We start from the raw sequence: 12,538 nt of genomic DNA, 5'->3' as shown, positions 1-12,538 counted from the left end.
TTGAACTTAACATAAAAGCGTGAAACATATTTCCTCTGTTGCTTTGCAGATGCACCCTGCATCAGTTTGCAGTCTAATCTGTGAAGAAGCCGTGAGCGACAGCAGAACCTGATCTTCAGCTGTCTCATAAATTGCTCCATTGTCTCCTCGCTCTTGACACAGCCTCATGAAGCATGTGAGCTGCAGGGAAAACCGAAGCGCCGGAGGCCTTAGCATAACACTCATCCAACAGTGACTGGCACTATCCACCAGAGGTAAGTCAACCTTAAAATTTTTAAATTAAAATAATGATTGTCTAAACATTTGTACACACCGTTTCTGTGTACATATGCCTTTGTCTAGACGGTGCGTTGCCGTAAAAGCTGGCAAAACAACATTAGCCTGGGAGAGCGCTGCGAACTATCAGTATCAAATGATGTCATCTGCCCATGTAATGTAAAGCTAAGATTGAACTCGATCAATTAGGATTTGCAGTGGAGCAGAAAATAGCTTATGACAGAGCTAAGGTGGAGGAATGTATGAGGAAAGTAAACTTTCTCTCCTGCTGCACATTTACAATCTGTCTGCATGCATTCAGCTATTTACTGTGGGAAAAAAAATATTGTAAAGCCACTTCAGATGCTAAACACAAATACAAATCCCATCTGACTGACACCTTAATGTTTGAGTTTTACAACAAGACCTGCAGCTCTGAAATGTTTCCTGTCAGCCAAATTCTGACGGTTCCTCTACATGAACAATGAACATGAGACAAATAAGACTAAAACAGAAGCTACTAAACTGTATCAAACTAAGTACACCCTTACTGCTTCCATTGGATTTTAATTTAAAAACTTTGTAGAATTTCAGGGTTTGGCAGGTTGTTGTCATTCAGTTTTGTGTATTAATCCAATTCCAGGAAGTAAAATAGGAGAAATAGAGAAACATTAAATTAAATTATTGTTGCTAATTACTGATAATTAGCATCAATTTAATTAATTATTGAATTGTTGTGATCAATCTAACATAAAATGAAACAATGCAATGCTCAGAGAAATTGCAAAAATCCCCAATAAACAGAGATTTAGGGGAAAAAAAGCAATTTTTCTCTAAAAGAAGAATGCTGCTCAGCTTCATAAGTTTCATCTGGAGAAATCCAAAATTTCTGGACAACTTCCAAACACTTTGGACAGATGTTACCAAATTAGGTGTTATTGTGTAAACAGAGCCAAAGACAACCGTCCAGAAAACAAATGTCTGGAAATCTCCACTGACTGATGCACGGATTTAAAGAAGAGTTCATATTTACTAAACAAAAAGAGAAATAAAATTTAAACTAAATTTAAATGTGAGCTATTATTACAAAACATTTTCATTACATTTTTTGCCCAAAATCATTGTTAGGTAATGAGATTTTAGTCTGCTCAGTTTAGGAATGAGCTGTTTTAGGGCCTCTTGTCACTTTAAATGCAAACAAATGCCTGATTACGCAACAGAGCATCTTTGAAAAGCAGAAATGGAGCCTGCTGCACAACCAACAAAAACAAAGCACGTGGTTTCTGGTCAACAACAGAACACTTTTCTTTTCTAGCAGCCATTGTACCGAGCATGCAGCAATAAAAACCAGCTGACCAAACGTTCTGGAACTCAGCTTGGGTTGCTAGGTAACAGAAGTCGTTCCACTGGGGTTGCTAGGTAACGGGCAGTGCCTTCTGATTTGGCACGTTGCATTCAGAAGGTTTTTGAAACAGCTCATTTTCCAGACACCACAAAATAATGAACTTAATGCCAAAAAATGGCTGAGTATTTTTTATTTTTTTTTGGAGACCCAAATGGAAGGATAAAGACAAGCAAATTTAGAATTTTTCACCACTAAACAACAAAACATGCGTACTGCTTGAATCACACCTGCGGGCCTCCAGTGGAGTAAAAGCAAACAAACTTCAGAGTCAAATCAGTGGCTCTGTATAATGTCTAATTTGTAGCAGATGTTATCTGTGTGGACATTGGTATGTCAAGGTAGCAGAATAATGAATCAGTAAAAATGACTTATTACCTCCTCAGTAGCTTATCATCCTGATCTGCCCTCAAAAGTACCGCCGCTAACAGAAAACTTCCTCCCAGCAAGCAAGTCTGTGCAGCAGGTCATTCCAAACGGCAGCTCAGATCCTGTTTGTTGCCGGGCAGATCGCTCCGAGCCGCAGCTTGACGGGCAGGTGTAATAAGCTGGGGAGTGGAGATATCACCCTCAGGTGCAGCCACAGGCGGGAATAATGACGAGTTAGCATCTGAGGATTCCTTGCCCATAACGTCGGCCTTTGTTCGAGTTGTTCTGCGGAGATTGGAAATATGTTCACGCTTGATGTGTCCTTGTAATATCTGATAATGAGTGTCAGAAAGAAACCGCCATTCCAAATACCTTTTGGCGTCATGCGTCACTTCGGTGTGAAAACCACAAACCAAACTGGTGGTAAGATGTCACGTTTGTTAAACTAAAGACTCAAAACTATCGATAAAACTAATGTTTGCATGAAAGACGGTTGAGTAGCAACTGCAACCTCCACGTTTGAGTAAAAATCATAAAGTTACTCAGTTTTAGCGATTACATAAACAAACTGTATTTTTTTCCCATAATAAACTCGTACATCCTTTTTTCTTTTTTTTTATCTCGCCTACTTCAGGGGGCGGGGTGCGCCCCACAATGCTAAATGCTAAATACTGTTAATTCTGCCCCAAGGCCCCAGACAACAGAAATACAAAATCGCAGCTGCTTTAATTACCAGCTTTGAAAAACACAAACAATAAAACGGCCCAGATAGAGATGCTGGTGGAAAACAAACAACCTCTGAGGTTAGGAAATTAAAAACACAAATCATATTTCATATTCTTTCTATTTTAACTTCTCTTCATTGGCTGCATGTTAAATCCAGAATTTAAAATTCTCCTTCTCACATCTAAAATCCTCAATAATCGTCTCCATCCTCCATCAGAGTGATGTTGCTGTAGGTTTAGGCTGCTTTCTTCTTCTACTGCTCTCCAATTTGCATTATTTGTTATTTCAACTGTTAATTTCATGTTTTCTCTGTTATTTCCCTCCATAGAAAGTTTTTGTATAATTCTGTTAGTTTTAGTTAGTTTTTAAGAGTATGTTTGCTAGTTTTATTGATTGTTATTAATTAAATGTTTAGTTTTAATTTAATTATTGAAGAAGTCTAGCTTTTTCATACTTTGCAGAGGTTAAGAAGGTCTAAGTATTGTGATTATGTCTATATCGACTGAGTAATAAATAGTCAAAACAAGATAAAATTTCCAAATATTTCCATTATTGCTGAACAATAACTGACTCTGGTGTTTTCTCCCAACTTTTGCTGTTGAGCGCCGTAATTTGCTGACAGCTGAGTTAAATTAAATTTTACATCAGTTTGAAAGTCTAATAAATAGAATCATAAAAACAAAAACAAAGGGTATGATAAGTAGGATTTCAGTATTCTTTGTTAGTTTTATAAACACATAATTCAGTTATAGTTTATACCCAATAATCACCGTTTTTATTTATTTCAGTGAACAAAAATGTTTCTCAATTTCAGTTTTCTTTATTTCATTAGTTTCAGTTCATTATAATAAAGGTGTGGCATGTTTTTAATTATTTATCGCGTGAACAAACTTATTCACTTCTTTAACTGGACTTCTTATTTAAAGGAAACACTGCCGTAACTTTCTCCAGCTGAACAGAAACAAAACTGAAGTTTTTATCTTTGTTTTGGTTACTATAGCTACAAACCAGCAATCAGGCCTGAAGTCTGGGTTTAGTGATGGACTTTGACTTTCAGAATCACATAAAGACAGTTACAAAGTCAGTCTTCTATCACTTGAAGAACATTTCCAGGGTTGAAGGCTTTTAACCCATCTGTCTAGAGCTACTTTTGATTAGTAGTAAATTGGACACTGGCTACACTGTAATAATCCTAACATTGAAAAAATGCAATGATTATTGCTTGTTTCATAATTGGTTATTGAATAATGTTTTTATGATGTAAAGCACTTTGAGCTGCCTTGTTGCTGAAATACAAGTAAACTTGAGAAAAACTTGAACCTCATTGTGAAACTGTATTTTTAACATTTAGCAGAATATTGACAAAGTCTTGCACATCAATCAATCAATCAATCAATCAATCAATCAAATTTATTTGTGTAGCACATTTCAGCAACATGGCAGTTCTAAGTGCTTTACATCTTTAAAATATAAAGATATAGTAATAAAAACATCACATTCACTAATTGAGAAGCCAATAACAGACATTACATTTTGATGAGTGCCATCATCAAAATCATTGACACGCATCAAATACGATGTCAATGTTTCATTTATTATGGTTTCAAAGCAACTCTAAGCAGGAGGGTTCTTAGTTTTGATGTAAAGGAAGTCAGTGTTTCAGCTGTTTTGCAGTTTTTTGGAAGTTTGTTCCAGATTTGTGGAGGATAGAAACATTTGCAATGGAAACACAGCTACTGTCTCGTTCTTTAAGAGGAGATGGACAATAGTGCTTTAACCTTTAGAAGTTGATTGAGAGATACATCTCAGTCACCAAACAAGCCGTGTCTGTTTCATGCTCCAGTAATTTCTCTCGCAGCACAAAGCCGGGCTCTGTTTGGCCCCGACCACCCGAGCCCCACATCTGAGCTTTTGATTATATTTTATGAGTCCTAATTGTGACTGACCTGGCCTCCCGGTGGCTTCATTTCATCAGAGGGAAGCCGGGTCCGGTCCCGCCTCCTGGCTGGGGCGTCTCTGCCCGTCGGCGCGGCTGTGTGCTGACCTCCACCTTCACAGGACGGTGAGGGACACGTCTCAAGTTCATCGTCCCCCTGGGTGGCGCGCCTCTCGGCTTACCTCCACCTGTCCGCTGGGGCCGCCGGCTTCCTTCACCCCTCGCCCTCCGGTTTCTCTGACACGCAGCTCCTTTTACAACTTTTGTTTACCAACACCAAACAGGGAGAAACACTGTTCATCAGAGGTGAATCAGCCTCGTCCTAACAGAAACCCGGGTTGGCAGACTGGATTTGAACACATTGAGATGAAACGGCTTTGGGCTGCACAAAACATGGCATGTCCAAAGTACAATGACCTGGTAGATCAAGGTTACTGTACACATGTTGAATTTTATTGTTTAGGTCTGGAAATTTTGAGCATTTGCACCATCAGACGATTCTTTTACATGCCATCCGTAGCCGTGCCACCGCAGTAGAACAATCTCATTAACAAAATAAACCTGCAGATGGAGCTGTTATTAATTTAGTGCAGTGCGCTACAGCGAAGAAAAAAAAACAACCTGGAAAACCTTTCCAGAATAACTCAAAGCCATTCGTATTATTCTATTTCGTCGCTCTCTGTGTTGACTATGCTACATGCAAACTCGTTGCCATAGTAACCGGCTAACAACAGCTCCACTAGTGCATCAGGATTCCACATCAACAAAGACACTCAAAGAGCAGAACATTCAGCCCATTAGTTTTATGTTTTCAGGCTCAATTTTTAACTGAACAAAAAAAAATAAAATAAAATAAAATAAAAAATTCTGCAGCACACCTACATGTTAGTCGTCAAAGTCAAGCTAGCATAACTGACCTACTTCCCTCACCTTTGCTATTATTTTTTTTAGTTAAAACTATTTCTTGACCTCATTATAAAGTTGTCATAGTGTTAATAATTAGTAGTACAGCAGTGTCACTTTTTTCTATAGTGTTTATAAAACTAAAACATACTGAAATTATATATATACTATCCTTCATTTTTGTGTTGATGATTCTTTTTATTAGCCTTTCAATCTGATGTGAAATTCATTTGTAAATCAAAATATGACATTTTATATTTTATACATATTTATATATGAAACTATTAACATGAGTTTCATTAGAGGTGGAGATCTGGGCTGATTTTTTTCAGCGGGTTTTATGTCACGTTTGGGATGGAAACTGTCAGTCAAACCTGGCAACCCTGACAGCAACTCAAATGTTAGCTCATCGTGCGGCGACTGCCACCGCGCTCCGTTTCCATCCTGCAGTCCACTGGCTGCTGCTTTCTTTAGTGGTAACATAAGAATCTGAGTCTAACCCTTTATTAAACTGCAGATTCCTCGCTGTTTGCTTAACCTCGAAGTGACTCCAGAGTCACATTTGTTCTCTACAGCGGAAAATGGCCGCTCCTTGACCAGATTTGCTTTGATGGAGTAATGAAAACAAATGAGTGTAACACAATAATTTATTGAGGAGGGACGCACTTTCAAAGCCGACACCGGAGGGCGGAAGGGAGGGCTGAGGTGCAACCAGGGAAACACTAAGCTATGTTTGTCATCACTCTCAACATCGTCTGTTGTACAAATTATTTCCTCCAGTTCACTTCAGAGTATTACTCTTCTGAGGGGTTCGATTAATCAAAAGGAAGCACAGTTCCATATGCTGTCGACCGACCCACAGTGGATTTCCATCCATACGTCACTGTTCTGCTCCCGGAGTTTCACTTCCTTAAAATTAATGCAAAAGAAACAAACAAACGGCAATGCATGGTTTTAATATACAGAGCCTTAAAAGGGTATTTACTCACGTTAAACTTTCTCACATTTTGCCATGTTACAAACACAAAAAGTCATGTATTTCTAATAAGAGAGAGAAAACAATGCTAAATTTTAAAGGTGTAATATTACGAATTTTCCAGACATAGTGCGATTTTATAGCACAATCAAACAAGTATGTAACCATCACTTGTAATAACAATGTTGTACATATAAAACATGACTTAAAGGTGACACACGATGCTCCCATGAACAGGTTAGGATAGGTTAATGCACGATAACAAACATGTTCATTATGACTTTTTTGCACAAACTCATTCTTAGTTAATGAGATTTTAGTTTCAGAATGAACTTTTTTATGCCATCTTGTCACTTTAAATCCAAACAAGCTTCTGCTGGCCACACCCTCCAACTCAACGTTTACACTCGCACATGAAAATGGCTGCTCAGTTATACCACCAAACATCTTTGAAAAGCAGAAGTGGAGCCTCCTGCACAACCAGCAAGAATTTATCAACTGGTTCCTGGATGGTGAGTCAACAACAAAACACTTGTCTTCTCCAGCAGCCATTGTACAGCAGTAAAACCAGCTGACCGAACACGATGGAGCTCCGCTGGGGTTGCTAGGCAACGGCACAGTGCACATTGAATGTGACTCACCATTCAGAAGGATTTTGAACCAGCTCATTTTCCAGATACCAAAAAGCATTGACTAACTGTTTCCTGTTTGAATGTCTGAAATGCTACTAGCTGGCAGCTGTTAGCCATGGAGAACAATAACTGATAAATCCTACTGACTCTTTGACTCGCAGCTAAAACCGAGTCTGAGATAAACAGATGAACACAACAACTGCAACCAGCTTCCCCGACTCTGAAAAGCATCCCACAGCATATTGCTGCCACCACCATGCTTCAATACTGCTATGGTGTGTTCACAACAATGGGCGTAATTAGTTTCACTGCAAACACACAAAATCTTACCAACTATTTTTGGTCTATTTTCTAGAACAAGACTTGAAATAAGACAAAACTAACTTATAAGTAACTTTTAAGTAAGATATTAAGTTTCATGGTCAATAATTTCTTATTGATAAAAAGTTCTAGTTCGATTGGCAGATTATTTCACTCATAAAATTTTAAAAATGTTGAGTAGAACAAGTACTTTTCTGTAACAATATTAAGAAATTATTAATGTAAAACATGCTCCTATATATTGCTGAAAAGTTTCTTATAAGTTAGTTTTAAAGATGTAGCCAACAACTTCACGCCAAAACGTTTAACTTTCTCTCATGTGTTTGACTTCTCGTGGCTTTCCTTCAACTAAATCTGGCCTTTAGTTCCATAAAGGCCAGATTTGTAAAAGAAATGACTTCTGTTGAGAGATTTTTCTTCATGTTGGTCCATCTTGTAAAACTCCAATAAACTACATTAAAGTCTAAAGTTGTAATGTGACAAAATGAGGGAGTCATTTTTCAAGCTCCTGCAAGAGATTTTCACCCTAATTCTGTCCTAAAAATGGATGCAGAGGACTTGACCTGATTTTCCATGCATGAATTGACTTGAAGACATAATAAACATAATTTTCTCTGCGTAGACTCTGCATTACCAGCTATTTAGACAGAGTTATTTTCCACATGCTCACCTGTTGTTCTCACTGCCACTCTCTGGCGGTATAATAACATTCCCGCTGGAGAGTACCATCTTAATTCACTCTTATCACTTTTGGTCGTCTGGCTTCCAGTCAAGCTGGGGTCCTAGAGGTGGAATGAGTTTGGCGAGGAGCGAACACACATAGCGGTACAGTTAGCGGAAAAAGAGACGGAAAATTGCCTGCATAAGCAGGAGAGATAGAGTTTCATCGCTGAAAACGCACACTCGTCTTTGGCCGACTTCAAACACTTAATCGGCAATCATTTCTCAATGAGCCCCGGAGGAGCACACTTTAGAGCCGCACCAAACAGTCCGCCGCTTTGTGCGCTCTAATCCCTCACGGTTATGCATCATGGGGAGCCGCCGGTCGTTGTTCAGGCGGAGGTTAACCCCCGGACAGACAGAGAGGAGCTGCAGCATCAGGGAACACTTTCCGCTGGCGCACACTGCAAAAACACAAAACCTTACCAACCAGCTTCCAGTCCAAATATCTGAAAACACTTAAAATAACACAAAACTAATTCATGTGTAACTTTCAGCAACTTATTGGAGCTTGTTTTGAGGCAACTTAGAGGGGCAGTATTATGTAAAATCGACTTCTTTACACATCATGTTATAAAAACATGATATGCAAAACGCCGGGGTGGACCTAGCCCCGCCTTCGACACGCAGCTCCTCCTCAGAGCTGCAGTTTCCCCTCCACCTTCCCCATCTGCTCCTTCAGACTAGCCAGCAGCAATCAGCAAACACCTACTGAGCCCATTATAGGAGCAACTTCTCAGTGAAACTCTGGTAAAAGCATTATTAAAGAGTCAATAGAGGAGCCATGATGACTTCCTGCAGGCGGAGCTTCAGAAAGACCAGGAGTTTCTTAAAGAGACAGAGGCCCAACTTAAAGGTGTTAAATTATGAAGTCAAATTTCTTTTGAGTCATATATAGCATTATAATAACTGCAGTTAACACTGAAGATGCAGTAAAAAAAGCACTATGTGGCTGGGAAATATATAAGACTGCCCCTTTAATATTGATGAACTAGTACCACTAGAACATTTTCATTAATATTAAGGAATTATTTACTTACAACAAGCTGAAAAGTTACTTTTAAATTGGTTTTGTCTTATTTCAAGTGTGCTGAGACATTTGCAGTTGAAACTAGACCAAATACACTTGGTGAGACCTTGTGTTTTTGCAGTGCAGCTCTTGAATTAACATTGTCTTTTGATGTGGAGGCTGGATGGATGCAAATGAAACATGATCCCATAAATGGTTTCTCTTCTGCCTCGTTAGGCTCTGTGGAGAGGCTGGACTGAGACCCAAAAGACACACAACTGTCATTTTCACAGCCGTCTCTAGACTTCCCATCTTGATTGTGTCCACATTGCTTGGGAAAAAATCCAAACATCACTTAACCTGGCTGGTGGAGGAGTATGTTTGTGCGGCGAGGAAAATCTCCAGGCTCTGACTGCGTCTCATTAATGAGAAAAGATGAGCGTTCCCCTCTGCAATTAAGAGTCAATCTCCTGCATTAGCTCACCGCCCCGCGGCCACACACGCAGCACAAAGACAACAGGCCGTCCTCTGTCACTCATTTCTCCCATGATAGATTAAATTAGACGCTCACCTGCTGAAACCTAAACTTGGACAAGGAACTGCTGATATTTGATCATTTCAAACAAGTGTCACGAAGAATGAAACAGTCAAAATAATAACAAAATAAACAGATTGAATCACATGAACCCCTTTTCAAGACATGTATTTTATACAGGTAAATGATTCCATTTGTTGGAACACAATACACAAAGAATACACTGAGAGAATAAGTGAAAACATAGACGTTTAGTTTTATTACTGCAGAAAAACACCAACATCTTACTAAATATTTTTGTCTAGTTTCTAGCGCAAATATCTTAGGTTGTTTTCCCACCTGATACTCCGGTAGGCTCAGATCAATTCAACAACAAAGTTGTAACATTTGTTACATTTCATGTTCACCTCCTCACCTGTGGGGGCGCTGCTTCAAGAAGCACAAAAACCTCAGAAGCCACTGAACTCAACTTTCTTCTCTGCAAAATGTAAATGGAGTGGCATCAGACTTTAGTGGTTGTGGGATTTCTCTTATGTTTTTGGTAAAAAAAAACACAAGTCATTTGTCCAGCCAGCGCTAGACTTCCGTATTTGTTTTGGCTGTATTTACCCAGAATGCCCTGCGCTGTAGTCCACTTCCTCCTTCTGCAACGTTCAAATACGCATTCGACCGACACCAGAATACCGTAGCGAGAAAGAGGTTTACAGGTGGAGCAGAGTTCATGTTTTTGGTCAATTACGCATTCACACCTTCCCATACGAACCGGATTCTCCAAATGGACTGGAGTCGGATTAAACCGGACTGAACTGGTCTGAATGCACCTTTACTTTTGTCTTATTTCAAGTAATTTTTCAGGAAGAAATAGTAGCTTGCTTGTAGTAAATAATTCTTGATTTCTTTTTTGAAAAGGTTGTAGAAGATTACATTAAAATTTATAACAAACAAAATATATTTTTAAATTGTAGAACATCAGCCTGTGTATGTATTTGTTAGCCCTCCATCTTTTCTACACAAAACCTTCAGAGTCACAGGTTTATTTCTGACCATATTTTTAAATATCAGAATGATAAATGGCTGTTTTTACTCAATGTTTCTTACTTTGTACAAACAGACATTGAAACAAGTGATTCTTTTACACTTTACAACACATTTTTCTTATTATAGTGAAAATATTCACTATTCAAGAATTACAGACTTAAATCAAGCTCATATTTCTTGATGAAAACTTACTTTTCAGCTAGTTTTGTTTTATTTCAAGTATACTAAGATATTTGTTCTAGACAGTAGATAAAAAAACGTTGGTAAGATTTTGTGCATTTGCAGTGCAGCTGCAGTAGAAACACACAAAAAGGTTTTACTGCGATTCAGACTTGAGAGGTCAGCTTTCTGCCACTCCTACCGTGTGAACTTCAGGTTTTCCAGTTTTGCTGCTACACGCTTTAACTGCTGCAGGTCATGTTGACCCCTTTTCCTCACTCTGCTATTTGCTCCTGTTCCTCTTCATTCATGCATTATTTGCAATTACCGCTGTCATTAACTTTGTGAACTCTCTTTGTTTTTCTCTCTCTCAGAAAGTATTCTTAACCCTGAGCTTCTGTGCTCAGCCTCGTATCGCTTCTCCACAAAACTGTTGAGGGAAGTATTGCAACAGTTTACTAAGATTTTATTGTGTGTTTTTGCTTTCAGACCTCAAATAATGAGAAGACAACAAGTTACTATTGATTTAGAAACAACAACAATACTAATGTTTTAACTCGGGAAGAGTTCAGAAATCAACACTTGGTGGAATAAACGGGAGGTTTTCAATGGGGTTCAGGTCTCTTCATATTTTCCAGAGCAACATTTATTTATAAATAAATATAAATATGCTTAGCCTGGTGGGTGTAATTTAAGCCTGGTGGCCCGCCAAGCTTAAATTACACTGGGGAAACCTTTTATTAGTGCATTATTTGTGGCAGACTCTATTGCCACAAATAAGACCTAAATCTTGATTTTCACATGTACACAAACAAAATACAGGTTTCTTAAACCTCCACCTTTTTAGATGATCATTTTAGTGATATTAAACTGAGTTTCTGTGTGGATGAAAGGCCAAAATGCTGAAATATGTATTTGTTTTCCTCGATATTCCAATACATGTGGATTTACGCATAGATATATTCCCCAAATAACATTCCACTGAAATATCTACGAATACTAAAAGGTAACTGCAGGTATTGTTTATATTTTCTTCAATGCCTTTCACTTTCTTTTCCAATCCATTTTAATCTCACATTATGCTTTTAAATCCAGCAATTTCGCCATAGCTGACATATTACAGATGTACACACCACTTGAAAGATGTTTTTCTGTTTATTATGTTTCACCCTCATGACTCTGGAGGACCAGAAACCCAAACAGAGCCATTGAATGGAGTGGTTGCGATGGTCGCAGGGTTTTCAAGCGTCTACCAGAAAATGAGAGACAAGTGGAGGAGAGTGAGTTGGGGTGGGCTGGCATAATGAGTGACATATTGTGAAATCTTTACCTACAAAGCAGAGTCTTCTTCCATGCAAATGAGACTCACTTGATAAGGATCTGTTTGATGGGACACATGCGGAATACGAGGCAGCTAATTCCCTCATTAGTATTCAACAGAGCTGATTGGCAAAGACTGGCGAGGGAGCCAGCCGGAGAGCATTTCTGCAAAACCCAATATTGATTTGTTTAATGGTGTCAGGGAGTCAAAAATCACAAATCTCCTGTCGATTGTTT

This window comes from Gambusia affinis, linkage group LG13, assembly GCF_019740435.1.
Source record: "Gambusia affinis linkage group LG13, SWU_Gaff_1.0, whole genome shotgun sequence".
Lineage (NCBI taxonomy): Eukaryota > Metazoa > Chordata > Actinopteri > Cyprinodontiformes > Poeciliidae > Gambusia > Gambusia affinis.
Note: the sequence above shows the minus strand (reverse complement) of the source record.